Below are 16,328 nucleotides of genomic sequence, written 5' to 3'. Positions count from 1 at the left end.
GGCAAAAATTACATCTGCCATAGCAAAGTACAATTAGTTGCGCAAAAAATAAGGGCTCACTTGGGTCTCTAGGTGGAAAAATGCAGGCGCTATGGCCTTATATACACGAGGAGGGAAAAACGAAAACGCAAAAATGAAAACTGGCTGTGTCCCCTAAGGGTTAAAGGAGTAGCACACAACCCCTATTGTTTCTGATCACACACACACAAAAAAAATTCCGTGACCAGTTTTCTTTCCATTATAGTGCAATGGCCCTATTAGGATATGTGCAATGTGCACACTACGGAATACACGCAAAGACTCCAAGCAGACTCCGCTTGAAGTTCCGCCGATCCTAAAGATTCAATGATATTCGTCGGCGAATTCCGCCGTCCACCCAAAGAATTGTCATGTCTATTCTTTGGGTGGATGGCGAAATTCACCATCTAATATCAGGTGATAATTGTTTTCATCATCTGATCATTGTCTTTATTACACAGAGCAATAATTTGCTGAATCGGCCTGATTTGGCAGATTATCGTTCCGTGTAATAGGGACCTACGTTTTTCAAGAGGGATCAACTTTAAAAGACTATACATTGGACATGCATATGCTTGGAATGATCTTATGTTGTACAGCATCACCAGCGAGCTTATGGCTGGCAAGGGATATCAGGGGAGAGATGTTGCCAACATAATGCCCTACCATCGCACCAGAAAGAGCAGCTCCTTTTCAGGGCCTGTAGATGTTCCAGAGACTGAACTCCCATTGTTCATCAAGCAATGGCATATACATGATGTTGCCTCATGCTGCGTTTACACGGAACGATTATCGTTCAAATTCGAACGATAATCGTACGTGTAAACGCAGCGAACAATCAAAGGACGAGCAAGAAATTGTTAATTTTGATCTTACATGTTCTTAAATCGTCATTTATTGTTCGCAAAAAATTTGCAGTTCGTTCCGTGTAAACAGTCGCTCACGATTTTACTTATGTGCGAAATAGGCTTAAGCGATCGCAAAATGATCGCAAAACAATTTTTCCTTGCGATATATCGCTCCGTCTAAACGGTGATCGTTAAAAAAAAACATTGTTATTTCGATATCGTTAATTGTAAGATCGGGCGAATTATCGCTCCGTGTAAACACAGCATCAGTAGGCACACTTGTCATAGTACAAAGGAATACACTTAGCAACAGCCACAACTCTTATACTAACAGTTGTATCATTCAAGCAAGGAAAAGGATATGACGCCACTAATTTCCCAAGTCCCTAAATAATAAACATATTTGTGTACCGTTAAGATCTTCAGCTATTAAAACATTTCCAAAAGAATCTATAAACATGTGAGATAATGTGCGCGGGGGAGGCCTGAAGGGTTAAGAGGTGACCCTAAAGTTGGAAAGAAAGTCCCCCTGGACTTATAACTCTGCTAGTATCTGAAGTGGCAGGCTTTCTGAAAAGGAAGTGGTGCCTGCCCAATGCCAGCAGTGCTTGCAATATTTAACCCCCTAGCCTGTTCCTACAAGAGATCAAATTAAAAGCTGGTGCTTGTTTTCAGTGTGTTTCAAGTCTTTCGTATTTTCTTCCGCTTAAGACATCTATAAAAGGGATCTTTCATTGGCTCATTGCCATGCTGGTCTTTTGAGGTCAGCATCATAAAATGTGACCTATTGTACGAGATTATATACTCAGGAACCTTGAGAATTTTACTGAGAGTCAGCCCCTCGCTAGGGCATGGATTAATATTAAATCCTACCCAGATCTTGCCGTCATGATGTACGGGACAGACTAATAAAACTGACATCCATTTTCCAGCTACATGGAGGTGGTGCGACTGTACTTCTGTGTAAGGCTATGGCCAAACTGCATTTTTGCTGTGCCTTTGAAAGAAAAAAAAAAAGGATGCAAAGACACATGGTTAAAACAGATGCTGTGGGCCGCACGGTGTGGGAGGCAGCTAAGCACACACTAAAGCTTTAGGGTACACCTCTGGAGGCGCCTCTTTGGAATAACTATTCTTTCCCAGAATTTCTGGTCACAGGCAGGGGTTTTGTAGGTTTCTGATTTATACGTGGATAATACTCTACGCACATTTGACTCTCTACGGGATGCTTTAGGTATCCCACGCACCTCCTTGTATAGGTACCTCCAATTGCGCCACGCTTTGAATGCACAGTTCCAATCTCCAACCACATCTCTGTCGTCCCACCCTCTGAAAGGGGTAATACGGCCGCAAGGCCCAGGAGGACTTGCATCATCCCTGTACTCCCACCTTATTACTGCAGTGGTAGCGTCCAGTCGTCTATCAGCACTAGATAAATGGAAATCCTTTATTCCTGATCTTGATGAGGAAGATTGCGAGGCTCTTTTAGAATCCCCAAATAATAAATAATTAACTTATTCAATTGTATTATATTCCTCAAGCTTATTTAAGGCCTCAACGTTTATACTGTACTGGTCGGATTCCAGACGCTACATGCCCTAAATGCCAATTTGAACCAGCGGATTTTTGCCACATGGTGTGGACGTGCACAGCCATCTCTTTTTGGAAAGAGGTAACCCAATTATTAACCTCAGTTCTTTCTATACCAGTGGCGCTTTCACCCTCGATATGCCAGTTTGGCCTGTTAGATGAGGAGGACTGAGCACTTCACTCATGCATATTTCTGAGGGAGACGCTGTTTATGGCCAAAAAATTGATAGCCATTAGGCTGATGGACCCACGTCCTCCCAATCTTCACATATGGAAAAAACAAATCAACACCGTACTGATGTATGCTAAAATTATTTATTTACACCACAAATGTCCTAAAACGTTCAGCAAAGTATGGGGTGCGTGGTGTGACTCCCTTTTGACGACGAACCCCTCCGATGGCTCTTAGTTATAACTTCCCTGTTGTCCTTTAGCCTCTAAATTAGTTTAGGCCTTATCCACACGTTCCGTAATTTACGGATCCGTATTTCCGTATCTGAGTTAGTGCACATTGAAGTCTATTGGGCTATTCACACGATCAGTAGCAGAAATGGATGAAAATTAATCCGTAAAAAAAAAAGGACATGTCCTATCGCGGACCCGGTGCGGACCCAGATTTTTTCACGGATGCTCTCATTGACATCAATTGTCTACGGATTGTTTGCGGATTGCAACATGTTTGGCATCTGTATTTCCATACAAAAATATGGATAACTCATGCTCCTATTTGCACAGCAGTATATAGAAGTGCTGGGATCTATTATATTGTGCCGAATTTAGCTGACAGGCCATTCATTCACTGCTCACAGACTCTTAATTGATTCATTGATACTTTCCTAACCACATAGTAAACACCAATTTATTGTGCTAATTGGTAATGATGATTGGCAGCTGGGCTACAAAGGTACAAGTACCAATTACCTCAATAAATTGGGGTGTTTACAATGTAGTTAGGAAAGTATCAATGAATCAATTAAGAGCACTGAAGGCAGAACGGCACAGGAGGATCGCATAGGAGATCGCATAATTACCGCAGGAGGGGTCTGATGATGCTGCAGGAGGGGGTCTGTTGCCGCCGCAGGAGGGGGTCTGATGCCGCAGAGGGGGTCTGATGATGCCAATCCCGGCCGAGCACGGAAGCGTCCCCGGTTGCCATGGTGATCGCAGGAGGGGTCTGATGATGCCAATCCCGGCCGAGCACGGAAGCGTCCCCGGTTGCCATGGTGATCGCATGGATGATGCCTGTAAAGACCGAGCACAGAAGTGTCCTCCTGCGATCACCATGGCAACTGGGGACGCTTCCGTGCTCGGTGGTGATTGCAGGCATCATCAGACTTCCGTGCTTCCGGATGCAATACGGAAGCAATACGGATGTCCAACCCGTAATTTTTAGCGGGTGGTTTCCGGACCCGAAAAAATTAGGGAACGTGTGCATAAGGCCTTAGTTGTGGAACACACAGTCTTGTTAGGGTGATACATTGCTGCTCATTTGTCTTTATTGATATTGTTGTTCCTTTTAGCATTATATAATGATTTCAGTACTATGGAACTTGTTACCCTGTTGACTGTACATGAGTCTGTCATTTTGTAATGTTATTGGATACCTCCTTAATAAAAGAAAGTAAAAAAATATAAAACAGATGCATTATAAAAAGACAAAAAATAAATAAAATGATGGAAACACATGCTTTTGTTTAAAAAAACCCAACTCTTAAACATACAAAAGACATGATTGACCACGCCTTTCTGTATGTTAAAATTAAGTGTACTAAAACAGATACAATGGCAGCCAGCAGGGGCAGGGGGGAATTTGATCTAGAGTAAGAACTTACCGCGGTGAGTGGCCAGACCGGCCCCGGGACGCCCGCAGGAAAGAATTTTTTTCCATCATCATGACTCAACATCACAACTGATGGACTGGCTCAGCCAATGACTGACTGGAGTGGCATCCCACCGTGAGCGGCCAGTCCATCAGCCGGGTTGTGACGTGTCAGCGCCGGAGACCCCAGTGCCCAGTGGGGGTCCCAAGGCCGGTCCTGCCACTCACTGTGGGCATGGGGAGAGGTAAGTTTGTACTCATCAACAAATTCCCCGGCCCATGCTGGCTGCCAGATTATGAAATCGCCTGGACTTCTCCTTTAAGTCTTCGTGATACTGTACTAACTGTAATCCCAGAATATACGAATGCCCTCTAAAGCCGTGCTGCCACACACCACAGATTGCACACAGTGACACTGACCGTGCAGGTGATGTCAGCATCATCAATTATTACAGTCAGAGGATGTGAGCATTTCATAGTACAGAAGTACTCAGCTGTTTAATTTATACAGCTTTTTAATTTACTTATTTTTAAAAATCTCAAGTTTTCTAGTACTTATCAGCTGCTGTATGTCCTGCAGAAAGTAGAGTATTTTTTCAGTCTAACAAAGTGCTCTCTAATGCAACCTCTGTCTGTGACAGGAACTGTCCAGAGCAAGAGAGGTTTTCTGTGGGGATTTGTTACAGCTCTGGACAGTTCCTGTCATGGACAGAGGTGGCGGCAGACAGCACTGTGTCAGACTGGAAAGAATATACCACTTCCTGTAGAACATACAGCAGCTGATAGCTACTGGAAGACTAGAGATTTTTAAATAGAAGTAAATCACAAATTTATATAAACTTTCTGACACTAGCTGATTTGAACGTTTTTTTATTTATTTATTTTTTGGCTAGAGTACCCCTTTAAGAGTGGGTAAGCCTAATACATACCCATTGACTTGGTGTGTCAGATGTTTTCTATCAGTGACAGGTATGCCCATATATTGACTGAATTATCAGACAAACTATTAACTGACACCTCAGGAATGGGAAGGCATATCAAGAAACATACAAGAAATTGTTAAAAAAAAAAAAAAAAAAAAAGAGGTCTTCTTTAGTGTGATGTTTCATGTGACATCTGCAAAATTATATGCGTTTTTGCCATAATTGTGAATAAATAGGTAACTGTATTGTAAACTAGCAATGATTAACACAAAGTGACAGCTTAAACAATAACCTAAACAGTGAAACATATGGCTAGACAGCTTTTTAAAGCATATCAGTACTTTTAAAAGAATTTTAAAAACCTGGATGGTTTTGTTGCACTAACTCTTGTGGTCTTTTCCATGGTGCACATTTATTTCTCTCTCTCCCCATTACTGGTGGCTGGAGCAGGGCTGGGCAGTTTGCTAGCAATAAGCAAGGACTTCCTTTACTGACCTGTCTGATCAATCGCAGCACAGCGCTTACTGGTCACTGCTATGCTATGACATGGGGGGGGGGGGGTGTCTATTGGTGCACTGGTTTTGAAGGGTTCTATTAAAGCAGAAAAAAAGCAACAGCATCCTTGCATAGAAGTGGTTTTATCACAAGAGCAGCCCTGGTCTGGACAGTGTACTGCAACCGCTACTGCTGGTGACAACCAAATGGGATGGGGAGAGGGAAATACAGCAAGGAAGGGGTTACATCTCAAGAGCAGTCCAGGTTTAGGCAGTAAACTGCTGATTATATATATAGACATACAACAGAAAAGCCTCCTGTCCGGAGTACCTATTTAGGGCAATGTTAACACTACGTAAGAGACCGGCTGGGTCACGGAACAGCGGGTCTTAGAAAAGATCATCCTGGCCTGATCTTTGCAGCATCCGCGTGCGCTCGCATCAGAACTCCCCACTATAGAGCGAGTGGCCGGAGCCGTTCGCTCCATAGTGTGCACTGACAGGGTTTTCTGCGGCCGCTATTCCATGAACAGCGGCCGCAGAACACGGACATGCCTATGTATACTATGCGTATATGCTCCGGCCAGGATTCCATTAATTCACAAAAATTATCCTTTGCATAAATCACGGCAGTTATTGCAAATTGCAACAATGTATTATAGGATATATGGGCCCTGAAACGTTCAATTATGGCATACAATTGTATATGAGGGTTATAAGAGCAAGTTCTGGCACAGATTTTTCAGCCATCTATGATACCTGTAGCCATAACTTCTAACAGTCCCGGGAATGAGCTTATAAGTATATGCCTAAAAGTGAGTGTTCCACCAAAAGTGGATGCAGCTTAAAGGGTAACTATTGTTTTAAGAAACATTTTGAGACTTGTCAGGGGCTTTGGTTGGTGGTCCAGGTGCGGAGACACCCCACAATCACTAAGCAGGCAGAAGCTCTAAGCTGAGCACAATGCAGTTAGTTTTTTTTTTGTATTTTTCTATTAAACAATTAAACAGAAACAAAACAGGTGAAATGTCTGCATGACATCCTCATAAGAAAAGACATAGCTTGTGTAAAGAGGTAAAGAGACATGGGACATGTATAGTAAACATATTGCATATCACAATGATCAGTACTCAAAACATCATGAGACCAGAAAAACATAAATAAAAGGAAAAAGAAAAAACAAGTCAAAATCATTGTGGAACCAAATAGAACTACAAGACCTAGTTTCCCAAGGTCAGAACAGTGTAAAATGTGCCATGGAACGGTCTTTCGAAGTGTGTGGCCTCAACAATATATGGGGACATAGGTGAGAAACACCAACGATTGTGATGTTGAGTCATGATTAGGGATGGTCCGAACCTGCCGAAGTTCGGGTTCGTATGAACCCGAACGCTCGCCAGCAGATTCCTGGCTATATCCCAGTTTTCCAGGCGGTCCTCCAGACAGCGGGAATCATTACCGAGGGTTCGGGTTTGTACGAACCCGAACCGAACTCTGTTCGGACCATCTCTAGTCATGATGATGGAGGAAAATGCTTTCCTGCGGGGGTCCCGAGGCCGGTCTGGCCACTCACCGCGGTAAGTTCTTACTCCAGATCAAATTCCCCCCTGCCCCTGTATCTGTTTTAGTACACTTAATTTTAACATACAGAAAGGCGTGGTCAACCATGTCTTTTGTACGTTTAAGAGTTGGGGTTTTTTAAACAAATGGATGTGTTTCCATCATTTTATTTATTGTTTGTCTTTTTATAATGCATCTGAGTGAGAGACACCAACTATTGCATCACCTAAGGAGTCAAATAGTAATCGGAGGGTTCTATACACAGTAAGCCTGGTGTTCCCAGCAGTGCCAGGTGGAAACAAACTGGTACAGTTATCTACTGGTTAGAAACTAAAAGAATAAATAACGTCCAGTCTCCAGCGTTATTTTTGCCAAACAAATATCTGAACCCTAACTGGGAGGACTTACCAGTAACCATATGAAAGTTGATATGGCATACACTTTATAGAGGTGTCAAGATATCAGAATTTTGACTTTGATACCAATAACTAGTTTAGTATCACAATACCACTAGAGATGAGCGAACCTGGAGCATGCTCGAGTCGATCCGAACCCAAACTTTCGGCATTTGATTAGCGGTGGCTGCTGAAGTTGGATAAAGCCCTAAGGCTATGTGGAAAACATGGATATAGTCATTGGCTGTATCCATGTTTTCCAGACAACCTTAGAGCTTTATCCAAATTCAGCAGCCCCAGCTAATCAAATACCGAACGTTCGGGTTCGGATTGACTCGAACCCGGTTCGCTCATCTCTAAATACCACAGGTATCACAATAACCAACAACCCCCACACACACACAAACTCTCTCTCTTTTTTTTTTTAATACATATATTTCACAAAGGCTAGTATTATTGGGCTGAGGGTGACTGTTCATAAAAGGGTTAAAGCATAAAATTGAGTAGTTTACTATTTTTAATCATTCTTTTTCCAGGCATGTATCGGAAACATTCCCTGCATGGACAACCCTTTAAGAGATCACTGGAACTAAAAGGCTTAAACCATCTTCTCTAATTTTTCACACTTTGACTTCTCCACACACCAGGACAAATCACAACATTAGGCTTTTTTGATAAATAGGAACCCAATATTGATAAAATACATATATAACTGTTAGTTACACAATATAAGTAATCAAATACTTTTATTATGAAGCCACCATTGGACGTAGTACATTTCTCCTGATTCACTTACAACCCTGACAACATTATTTTAAAGTGACTCTGTACCCATAATCTGACCCTCCCAAACCGCTTGTACCTTCGGATAGCTGCTTTTAATCAAAGATCTGTCCTGGGATCCGTTCGGCAGGTGATGCAGTTATTGTCCTAAAAAACAACTTTTAAAAGAGGATGTAACATCATGTACACTCTCTTTAAGGGTACGTTCACACTTACCAGATCCGCAGCAGATTTCATTTAAATAACTGAACACAGCATCAAATCTGCACCATCAAATCTGCTGCAGATCTGCTGCGGATCCCGTAGGTGTGAACGCACCCTAAGGGTGCTAACACACACACCGTATCGCAGTGAATTTTCTGCTGCAATACGCAGCAGATTTGATGCAAATAACTGAACGCAGCATCAAATCTGCACCATCAAATCTGTTGCGTATCTGCTGCATATACGGTGTGTGTGTTTGTACCCTAAAATCACACATGAATCGAAGGGCGCCGGCACCGGGAATCAATGGAGCTGTGTCATAGAGGGGTAGGGCTTCCTCCCACTAGGGGCGGGCTGGCACGCCTCCAGTGCTTCACCCCTGCCCTGGTAACCATGAATAGAGTGGCACCGTATGTGGGAACCGGGCCACAGTTCAAAAAAAGGACTGCAGCACCGGCTTCCCCTTGCCGGCGCTGTTTGATTCATGTGTGATCTTAAAGAGAGTGTACCTGATGGTACATCATCTTTAAACTTGCAGCCCTGTGTCAGATTGTCGTGGCCTAGAGCAGTGCTTCTCAATTCCAGGCCTCACCAACAGGTCATGTTTTGAGGATTTCCTTAGTATTTCACTGGTGTTATAATTATAGTCAGTGCATCAGGTATTATCACAGCTGTTCTTTGTATGGGAAATCCTCAAAACATGACCTGTTGGTGAGGCCTGAGGACTGGAATTGAGAAACACTGGACTAGAGTACCCATGCCCTAGGATTGCGACACCCATCCGTCCCTCCTCCCCACCCTCTTCACAATTTTTCCTATTCATCACCTGTCAGAACACTGCACAGGAGCCTTAAAGATCCAGCCCATGTGCCGTGTTCACTCAGGTGGCGAATACTAGAAAAATGTTCCAGGGACTTTCCTAACGATGAAGAGGGCGGGGAGGAGGGACGGAGGGTGGTGCAAGCCTAATGCACAGACACTCTAGGCCACGCTAATTTGAGAAAGGGTTGCAAGTTTAAAAGTTGTTTTTTAGCACAATAACGGCATCACCAGCGAAAGGAACCCAAGACAGATCTTGGATTAAAAGCAGCTATCTGAAGGTACAAGTGGTTTGGGAGGGTTAGATTGTGGGTACAGAGTCACTTTAAGGGGGAAACATCTAACTTGTATATGAATAAAACACTGAACATTTAACATTCCATAAACTACAAGTCTAGCAAAAATAAATCCATATTCAGTAAACGTTCAACAGCAAACCTGGGACTAACCTAAAACCCGACAATCCTTGTCAAGGTAACCGGTGGAATATTTTTAGCCATAAATCTTGTGAAAGGAAATGTAAAGCCAATGTGTAAAAAGTATGTGAACTATTCAAAAGGCAACAAACAGTTCTATAAACTCTCAATGACCCATAATAAAAGAAAAAAAAAAGGAAAATAACACTAAGGGATACCAAAGAAAATATATCACTGCCACGTGATGCTCCGCAGTCCTCTTTTTTTCTCATGGTGAGAAAGAGCTGGAAATGCATGAGGTTATCTAAGCTGTTTGCAGCAGCGTCACAGTGGAGTCAGCAGTGTTATGGGGTTTAGATTGGCAGAGGACGGTGTGCATTTTGGCGCCATGATCTCACCCTGTGGAGGACTGCAGTAATATGGCCTGCAAACCAATCAACCTATAATGAGACCCTTTCCACTTCCCTTCATTGGTCCACAACCATTTATATAACACATAAAACCAGCATAAATACTACAGAAGTACACCCAATAATACTCAATAAGACAGACAGCCTTTTAGTCACCCTGAACATAAAACATTTACATGTGTTAGGATTTGCTTGACCTGGATAAAGTAGAATCCTAAACTATGGACCATACACTGAAAGTGTATTTTTATATTTAAGGGTAGGTAAAAAAATAGCCTTCAGTCAAATATTTCCATTTATCATCAAAGCCTCATTCACACGTTCAGTGATTTTTCAGGTCCACTATTTGGATATGTGAAGAATGGTCCGTGATTGCATCTGCAATGCATAAGCATCCGCTAAGGGTATGGGCACACTGAGGAAAAGTGATAGAAAATTCGTAGCGGAATTCACCTCTCGCGGCAGCTCGCATACTGCGGCGGGCGCGCGCGTCTCCGTCCCTGTCATAGACTCCATTCTAGACACGGGCGGAACGTGTTCATTCTTTGGATGGACGACAGAATCCACTTGTGCATAGAATGGAGTCTATGACACGGGCGGAGACGCAGGTGCGAGCGGCGGATTCTGCAATGACTTGAGATTTTTAAATAGAAGTAAATTACAAATCTATATAACTTTGACACCAGTTGATTTGAAAGAAAAAGATTTTTGCTGGACAACCCATTTAAGCTTCTATAGACAAGGGCCTATTATATTAGATATAGTTGTGGTCTCCATTGCTATAGTTTATAATAGACCTGTCAACCCATATTATTGACTGCACATACTTTGGTTGTCATAGATGTAACCCTGGGGATGAATAAAATAAATACAAAAAATCCAATCAGCAGCATTGATTTTGCCATAAAATATTGGAACCCCAACAGGCATGAATTGCCAATAGCAATTTGAAAGTTGATATGATGACATACACTATATGAACACAATTACTGGAACACCTACAAAAGCTTTCAGGATATCCCATTCCAAACCCATAGGCATCTCTATTAACTTAATTCCAAGTGTGTCAGTGGGGGTGAGGTTAGGATTCTGTGCAGACCAGTCAAGTTCTTCCACTCCCAACCCCCCTCCCCCCATCAACCTGCCTCTATGGGCCTTGTTTTGTGCACTGGGGCACAGTAATGGTGGAATAGAAGAGGCCAGAAGTTAGGACAGTATGGTCATTGCTAAGGTCACCTAAGTCTACAGTACACTGGGAGGTAGGTAAACCTAAAAAGTGTTACAGTGCAAGCAGGCTATCAAACGTGTTCCTGCAAATGCAAAACCAACTCCTGTTTGTAAAAAAACAAACAATTCATCCTTATAAAAGTAGTAAATTAGACCGCATTAATGTTTTCAGGGGAACGATGTATAACCTCTGTGTTTATGGATAGTTTTATCTAGTAAATATTTCCAGTGCCAGTGACACAGCTATGTCTACGTCTCCTTCCACCCACAGGCTCCATCTGCAGTGCCAGGAGCGAAACCTCTTCAGTGCTGCACAACAGACTATTGCTGCTGCCCATTTAGGAGCCTGATGAGAAGCCGAGGATAAGGGTCCATTTACACAGAAAGATTATCTGCCAAAGATTTGAAGCCAAAGCCAGGAATGGATTTGAAAACAGGAAAAATCTCAGGCTTTCCTTTATGACCTGATCTCTGTTTATAGTCTGTTTCTGGATTTGGCTTCAAATCTTTGGCAGATAATCTGTCAGATAATCTTTCTGTGTAAATGGACCCTAAATGGCAGCTATTACTGTGGCCAAAAAGGACAATGAGGTACCACAAAAAAAGGTTTAGTACACAGCAGCATTTACAATACTCCTAGTTGTTCTTACAAACAGCTACAAGTTTACTGTATGACATGCCCTTTACAATTTGTTTGAGCTAGAATAATGGTGCGTTTACACGGAACGATTATCGATTGCATTTGAGCGATAATCTGCTTGTGTAAACGCAGAGAACGATCAAACGACGAGCAAGAAATCGTTCATTTTGATCTTTCAACATGTTTTCAAATAGTCGTTGGTCATCCGCTAAAAATTCGCAGATCGCTTTCTGTAAACAGTCTTGGGCTGGGTTCACACTATGTATATTTGAGGCTGTATTTGTGAGGCTGTATAGCAACCAAAACCAGGAGTGGATTGAAAACACAGAAAGGCTCTGTTCACATAATGTTGTAATTGAGTGGATGGCCATCATTTAATGGCAAATATTTGCTGTTATTTTAAAACAACGGCTGTGGTATTGAAATAATGGCCGTTATTTACTGTTATATGGCGGCCATCCACTCAATTTCACCATTATGTGAACAGATCCTTTCTGTGTTTTCAATCCACTCCTGGTTTTGGTTGCTATGAGGACCTGACATGAGGACCAAATACAGCCTCAAATATACATAGTGTGAACCCAGCCTTAGGGTGCGTTCACACCTACAGGATCCGCAGCAGATTTGATGCTTTGTTCAGTTAATTAAATGAAATCTGCTGAGGATCCAGTAAGTGTGAACGTACCCTAACACCGATTCACCCTGTGTGAGAGATGGGCTTAACCCTTAGAGGACCGGGCCTATTTAAATTTTTGCGTTTTCATTTTTCCCTCCTTGTGCTTAAAAGGCCATAGCACTTGCATTTTTTTCACCTAGAAACCCACACGAGCCCTTATTTTTTGCGTCACTAATTGTACTTTGCAATGACAGGCTGATTTTTTCCATAAAGGACACTGCGAAACCAGAAAAAAATTCAGTGTGTGATGAAATTGAAAAAAAACAAAACGCATTTCTTTTATTTGTTTTTTTTTTCAATTTTACGCAGTACGCCCTGGGGTAAAACTGACTTGTTATATATGTTCCTTGAGTCGTAACAATTACAACGATATGTAACATGTATAACTTTCATTGTATCTGATGGCCTGTAAAAAATTCAGACCATTGTTAACAAATATACGTTCCTTAAAATCGCTCCATTCCCAGGCTTATAGCGCTTTTATCCTTTGGTCTATGGGGCTGTGTGAGGTGTCATTTTTTGAGCCATGATGTGTTCTTTCTATCGGTACCTTGATTGCGCATATGCGACTTTTTGATTGCTTTTTATTACAATTTTTCAAATTTTGCACTTTGGGATTTTTTTGCGCTTACGCCATTAAGACATGTCACTTCTTTCAGCAGATAGCGGAATAAGACGGCCCATAGAGTGGTGTCTATGGAGCCGGCGGAAAAGCGTGCGGCCGTGCACGCGGACAGACAGCGGAATTCCGGACATTATCCGCGAGAATTCCTCAGTATGAACCCACCCTTACATGGGAAAAGGGTGGTGATTCAAACTTTTATTAGGGGAGGGGGCTTTTTATCATTAACAACACTTTTTTTCTTTAACACTTATACTAGAAGCCCCCCTGGGGGACTTCTAGTATAAGTACACTGATCTCTCATACAGATCTATGCTGCATAGATATGCAGCATAGATTGATGAGATAGGCACATTGATTGCTTCCGGCCGGAAGCAATCGAGTGCCGAGCCAGGATCAGCGCCAATACGGCGCTGACCCCGGGCAGGATAAGATGTGTGGATCGCTCCTCCGGGACAACGTCCCGTAAGAGCGATCCTCCCCACTAGACACCAGGGATCGGCTGCATCAAGTAATCGGATGCAGCTTTCAACTTTGACAGCTGCATCTGACTACTTTATTAGCGGGCATGGCGGTCGGACCGTGCCCGCTAATTGCCGCGGTCCCGGGCTACAAGCGACACTCGGGGCCGCTGCCCCGCTCTGATCACATGGAGGCGGCCCTGGACGTTCGGGTACGTCCAGGGTCCCCTAGGGGTTAAGCGATCTTAAAACGATCGCAAGAACGATTTTTCCAAACATTATATCGTTCGGTCTAAATGCTGAGCGTTATAAAAAACACATTGTTACTTTGAAATCGTTAAACAATCGATTTTACAAAAATTATCGCTTTGTGTAAAACGATCATAATACAGTGGGAAAGTTCCTAACACAATGTTAATTACAAGACGTGTGTTCACACATTCAGGTTTTAATTGCATTAACAGATCAGAAATGAAGGACAACTGTAAAGTAAAGGTCTAGGCTGTTTCAACTACACCCACATTTGTTAACCAATAGCTGGGCAATGTTGTTAAAGTGACACTGTCACCCCCTTTTTGCATTTTGACTGCTCTCCACGGGTGTAAAGGGTAAATGTTACAGCTTTACTTACTTATTTTATATTATACGTTATGGTGCTTGTTCTGGTAAAAAGTGGTTTTTATCAACTGTGGATTGGGATATGTGGGCAGGGCTTCGCGGCCTAAGCGCCACATCACCCCGCCCCTAACACCATTTAGCCCCGCCGCTGTCAGTGCCATCATTGCTGCATAGCCCCGCCCTTCATCGGCCATTGGTGTGGGTCAATCTAGGGGGGTGGGGCCTAGATCTTTAAGCTGGCCCTTCTAATGGCTGTTGAGTGGGTGGGGCCTATGGGGTGACGACATCATGGATGGGGCAGGGCCAAGTTGTGCTGGGGCGGGGCAATGTGGCGCTTAGGCTGCGAAGCCCCGCCCACATATCCCAATCCACAGTTGATAAAAACCACTTTTTACCAGAACAAGCACCATGACGTATAATATAAAATAAGTAATGAAAGCTGTAACATTTACCCTTTACACTTGTGGAGAGCAGTCAAAATGCAAAAAGGGGGTGTCACTTTAATAATCCCAGCAATATTGTGCAGGTATTAGGGGAGAAATGGGGGTGCATTTCTGAAGGCTTTCAGAAAGGATTCAGAAGAGTTGCACAGTACAGCTGACTGATCAGAGGGTGCTCTGACACGGTGCAGTTTTCAGGTGTGGATCATAATAAATTAGATTATATATAAGCATTCAGGTGACACAGGTACAGGTCTTTATAATACATGATAGGCTTGCTGTGTTCTATGGAGCTTCTTGAAGCAGTGGATCCTACCTACAGCTCTTAGATGTTTGCTAAACTGAAAATACAGGCACGGGGTAACAGCTAGAAGCTGCGAGAAGTTTTGCAACAGTTGTAAAGCAGCAAGCTGAAGATTTTTGATTTAAGCAATCCTACAGAGTGCAGCATGCATGTACTTTGTACTACAAATCATCACCAAAGATCCAAGACTGCGATGATGTCATCTTCTAATATGTATTTACCACATATATGAAGGTTTGTGGCTGGAATTACCCTTTAATCTAGTAGCAGGAAGTAGCTAAAAACTCCACAGTAATAAGAAAGAGAAAAATAAGATTTCATTTCATGCACCTGATAGTGACCCCTTCCAACTTTACCACGTAGGGGTTAAAGTACCCCACGAAGAGCCAGGCCACTTCCAAAGCCAACAAAGTATTTAAGGAATGCAGGGGATGACTGTTAATCTTTAGCGTTTTGTTGGCGTACACTGCAGCATCCCCCCCCCCTTCACATGTATACTCTGAGAATCTTAGGAGGGCAGAAAACAGGTTATCTAATACAGTAACCAATGGAAGAAGAGACCAAGGATGTGATGGTAATAAAGGTATGCAGTGTCACCAGCTCAGCGAGCGCTAAACTTCCCACTACAGTATTTTTAGATGTCGTCAATCGTGCAGGGATAAACACACAGACAAGGATCAGGTTCCCTCAGCATTTTCACAAGGAAGGATTGCGCCTCGACTGATGACACAGATGCCAGCCTTGTCCACACAGTAATAGACACCAGCGTCATCAATAGGAAAATCGTAGACCTCATGTCTCTGTCACTATGTGTTTAATGGTGTATATTTCCAAAACATGTAAAGTCTCGGTTACAAAACACAACGTTTAGCTCTTAGCTCTCTCTTACATCCCCCTCTTGAGGCCATGTTTAAAGATATCCTTAATTCTGCACAGGGGATTTGTCACAATTGCTCCGTTTAGTAATTTCCCTAACTGCCAAAGGAAGCCATGAAAACATGACCTGTTGGCAGATCTGGAGGAAACTCGGGTCTAATCAGCTTTAGGGTATATTCACACGG

General features: G+C 42.8%; 1 protein-coding gene across 6 annotated transcripts in view; it reads right to left on the bottom strand.

Annotated features, from left to right (window-relative positions):
* NFAT5 (nuclear factor of activated T cells 5) overlaps positions 1–16,328 on the bottom strand; it is a 110,801-nt gene that overhangs the window by 41,653 nt on the left and 52,820 nt on the right. The window contains exon 1 of one of the 6 annotated variants that reach the window (XM_069966114.1): positions 4,289–4,306. The exons of 4 other annotated variants lie outside the window; for them this stretch is intronic. The gene's annotated coding sequence lies outside the window, so the exon portion shown is untranslated. Of the gene's footprint in view, positions 1–3,487; positions 3,564–4,288; positions 4,307–16,328 lie in introns of those variants that run through there. One more of the 6 variants, XM_069966118.1, reaches the window with a different exon arrangement.

Source organism: Dendropsophus ebraccatus, chromosome 4 (assembly GCF_027789765.1).
Source record: "Dendropsophus ebraccatus isolate aDenEbr1 chromosome 4, aDenEbr1.pat, whole genome shotgun sequence".
NCBI classification, from domain to species: domain Eukaryota; kingdom Metazoa; phylum Chordata; class Amphibia; order Anura; family Hylidae; genus Dendropsophus; species Dendropsophus ebraccatus.
Note: the sequence above shows the minus strand (reverse complement) of the source record. Positions and strands in the feature narration are given on the sequence as shown.